Source organism: Hevea brasiliensis, unplaced genomic scaffold, assembly GCF_030052815.1.
Source record: "Hevea brasiliensis isolate MT/VB/25A 57/8 unplaced genomic scaffold, ASM3005281v1 Scaf203, whole genome shotgun sequence".
Taxonomy (NCBI): Eukaryota; Viridiplantae; Streptophyta; class Magnoliopsida; order Malpighiales; family Euphorbiaceae; genus Hevea; species Hevea brasiliensis.
The window spans coordinates 31025-35456 of NW_026614700.1; positions in this window are offsets into that span (position 1 = coordinate 31025).

Here is a 4432-nt window from a genome sequence, read left to right on the forward strand (position 1 = left end):
CTTCAATCGATCAAACAGATCATCAATGCGAGGCAATGGATATCTGTTTTATTGTCACCTTATTCAACCGCCAGGTAGTCAATGCATAGCGAGAGTACCATCCTTCTTCTTAACAAATAACACCGTGCTCCCAAGGTGACACACTAGGCGGATGAAGCCCTTTTCAAGTAATTCTTGCAATTGTATCTTCAACTCCTTCAATTCTGGTGCCATTCTCGTATGGCGTTATGGAGATTGGATCCACACTAGGCATAACATTAATTTCAAATCGCACTTCTCTTTCTGAGGTAATCCTGCAATTCATCAGAAACACATCCGAAAGTCATGTATCGTAGGGATGTCCTTCAATCCGACTCCCACTTGGGTGTCTACCACATGTGCCAAGTAGGCATCACACCCCTTTCTGATCATTTTTCTGGCTAGTGCAGCCGAAATGATGTTTGATGGCAATAACTGCCTTTCCCCATGTATTACCACATCATTGTACTGAGGAAGGCCAAAAGTGACGTCTTCACTTCAACAATCATGGCATGATGCCTAGCTAACCAATCCATGCCCAAGATGATATCATAATCTTTGAAGGGCATTTCAATGAAATCAGACAAAAAAGTGTGTCCTTGGATCACCAAAGGACAATCTCTATACATTCTATTAACCCTGACTTCCTGTCCTAACGGACTTGTTACTAGCACCTCAAAGTCCATTTTTGTACATGGAACAGCAATGCAATCAATGATGCTAGCACTCACATAAGAACGGGTAGAACCCGGATCAAATAACACAAACACATCTTGGTTAAAAGTTGAGAAGGTACCAACCACAACATCAGATGTCTCGGGCTCTTCCCTTTGTCTCATTGCATACATTCTGACTGGAGCACTGTCTTGCTCTGATTGTTTCATTGTACCTTGGCTGCCTGCTGGGCTACCTCTACCCCTACCTCTACCTCTGCTGGGTGGTTGTGAACTTCTAGTGACAGGGCTCTGAACTGACCCTTTTGCAGTAGTAGGAGGTGGTCCAACTCTACGACTACTGGTGCAGTCCTTGGCAAAGTGTCTTGTGCCTCCACAGTTATAACAGGCTCCAATAGCCTTGTAGCAGATCCCACCATGATTTCTTCCACAAGTTTCACATTGGCGGGGAGGGCAGGAACCTCTGGTACTCTGCTGACCAGATAGAGGAGGCTTCTGTCCTGAATATCTTCCCCTACCAAACTTCTTGCCACCTCTGCCATGTCCCCCATGATTCTTCCTCTTTCCAGTAGGACCACCAAACTCGTTTCTACATATTTTCCTCTTTCTCTCTCTTCTCGATTTCTTTTCTCAGAGCAACTTTCTTTCTAACTCTAGAGCTTGAGAAATAAGTTCAGAGAAGTTAGTGTTTGAAGCCGACTACTTGTAATCGACACTGGCTTCGCCGGTTTCAAACCTCTTGCATCTCTCCTCTGGTAGCAAGTAAACTTACTTGCATAATGGCTCAAAGTGGAAAATTCTCTTTACACTCACCACCGATCTGCTCCCTATTTCAGACTTAGGAATTCTTGTAACTTCGGTCTACATAAGCATCGTGACATATTTTTGTCCGAATTCTCGAGAAAGTCATTCCATGTTAGCACCGCAGTTCTACTGATCGTGGGGAATGGTTTTCCACCAGTCATAAGCATCCCCCTTGTAACAAAGATACAGAGTATTCGAATCTAAGCTCCTCTGTGCAATGTAGTTTCTTGAATACCCTATCCATCCTTTCTAACCACTGTTCAGCCTCTAGACGATCTACTGTCCCCTTGAACTCTGTAGCCCCATACTTCATCAATTTGTCATACTGCCTAGTAAGAGACTGTGGTTGTACCACTGGTGTCTGTATTGGGACTTGAGTAGGCACATTACCAGCCATTTGTTGGAACATTGCAGCCATCTGCTGAGCGAACTGAGCAGAAATCGCAGATCGCAGGGTGGTCTTTGAACCACTGATATTATGTAGGCCTGGGGCATCCCCTTGCACCTCAGCCTCAATAGATTGATCGACTGAACGATCACCCTCTTCCATAGTCAATGCGAGGATTTTAGATCTCCTGAACAAATAACACAAGGAGATTTCCTCCCGTTAGTGCATATTTATAATGTAATGTACTGTATGTATCAAACAATGATATTGAGCAGTTGTACTATGAAGAAAGAATATTCAAATAACAGGTGAAAACATAATTTAAAAACTTTGCTCTGATACCACTAAAACATGTCACACCCTACCCCTCTGTAAGGCATAACATGATCCCGTAGTATACCTAATGAATTACCAACTCCGTTTACTGATAACCCATTAAATACACTACAAGGGATTTTAAAAACTTTTCTTACTTCTTTTACAGTGGTGAGCACTATTTACAGGTGTTAAAAACCTTTTTGAACTGAAGTGATAGAACTAACACATTTGAATTATTTGGAATTTCTGTAAAAATTTTGGCAGAGTGCCATCTGTATTTTGGATAAAACAATTCTTCAGAAAACCTGTAAAAAGGCACTTCAATATTTTTCCAAATCTCAACTCCAACATTTTTCTCAACACAACATGTTTCACAACTCAAATCCACAGTGATTGTTCAAAGACTGAGATAAAAGAAATATAATACAATTTTTACAAGCCAAAATAACTCATAATTATTTTACAACTTCAAGGTACAATTTGAATTTACAATCGCCAAAACCAAAACAATATGTACATACAAAGTGGTCATACATTACAAGACAAAATGCAAAATGTTGGTATACTCATTATACCCGTAATCTCTCATTGGAGGTACTAGCAAATTATTCTCACACTGTCTGTCTGTCTACTGCAAAGAATAAAGCTATCACGAGATAATGTCTCTGCAGTACAACATTAACTAAATACAATTTAAATCACAATTCATAAATCATATAAATAGTTTATACTTAAAACCATAGTTAATTTCAATACATTAATTGTCAACAAAAATTTAAACTCCATTTCTCAATATCATAATAAATTTCAATAAGTCAGATCATGGTTGAATTCAAAAGATAGTATATGTCAATAAGAGTTTAAATTCATTTCACAATCTCACAATACATATCAATAAATCACACATGCCTTAATCATGTTCAAAAGTTCAATTCGTCCCAAAGCCGATGGCTAATGAGGTATTCAATTCGTCCCAAAAGTCAATGACTAACGAGGAATAACATAGCTAGCTAGGAAAAATATGAGTACTCATCCAATTCATCCTCAACAGCACACACCTCAACACTTCATCCAGAGAGGGAATTCAATTCGTCCCACTAGACAAGCTAGCGAGGAATACAATCAATATACATGATAGCTGTGGTTTCAAACCATTTCCAATGCTTTTCAATCAATAAGTATCCATCAATATCATTCAAACAATTTCTCACAGTTTCAAATCATTTACAATGCTTTTCAAGAAATAAATATCCATTCAAACACATTTCCACAATTTAAAACAATAATGTACAAATAGTCATAATTCATTTCAATTGAAAAATTCAAAAGAAATAGTTGTTGTTCACAAACCTCTGATAATTGTCTCCTGGTCTGGACTCAGTGTTTCCTTCCCTTTCCCTGAGTCTTTACTAACTTTGAAACACAATTTGAAGTGTTTCAGTACTAAATTAAACTGTCTCTATCGATAATGCTTGATAAGTAATTCACTGAAAGCTATTATTTGCTTAATCACCTAATATATCAACCCTCGATGCGTTCTAGGTAAATTAGGTTTTAGTGTTACTAATATGTCACATTCGATAGTCTTTTAGGGTTGGTACATGTTACCAATTTCATTTCCTTGTTTGGTGCATTTTATTGCAACTTGCTGGATTCCGGGATACCAATTTGACCTAGCCGGACGACCTAGTTCCCTCAGTTTTCGGGTTTCGGTCAAAACTACAAACTTGTAGATCTATGTCTTATGGAACGCGGGGCAAAATTTCAGGTCATTCTGAGTTATGTAGACCAAGTTATGGTCATTTTACTATTGCTGGTCAAATGGCATCAAATTTGGTCATTTTAGGTCAACTTTGGTTTGGCCAGTTTTTGGACCCGAACTTGTGCAAGCTGTTTGACTTGCTTATGGTCATTTCTGGGCTTTGGTGTCTTCATAAGACTTGTAGATATGGGTCTTAAATATTCATGGTTAAAATTTCAGGTCAATTGGACCTGTTTTGAGTGAGTTATGGCCTAAACACTAACTGCTGCCCAATTGGTCAGTTTTCAGGCCTCACTTGCACTTAATCCGGATTTGGTCATTTTTCAAGCTACCTTGCAAGCAGAATTTTGGTATGTTTCCTTCATGAAAGTTGGCACATTTTGTGCCTAGTTTCACCTCCAATTGGTCTCATACCAATTGGAGTTACATATTTAGAGTTATAGGCTGAAATGCATACTGTCCTTAATT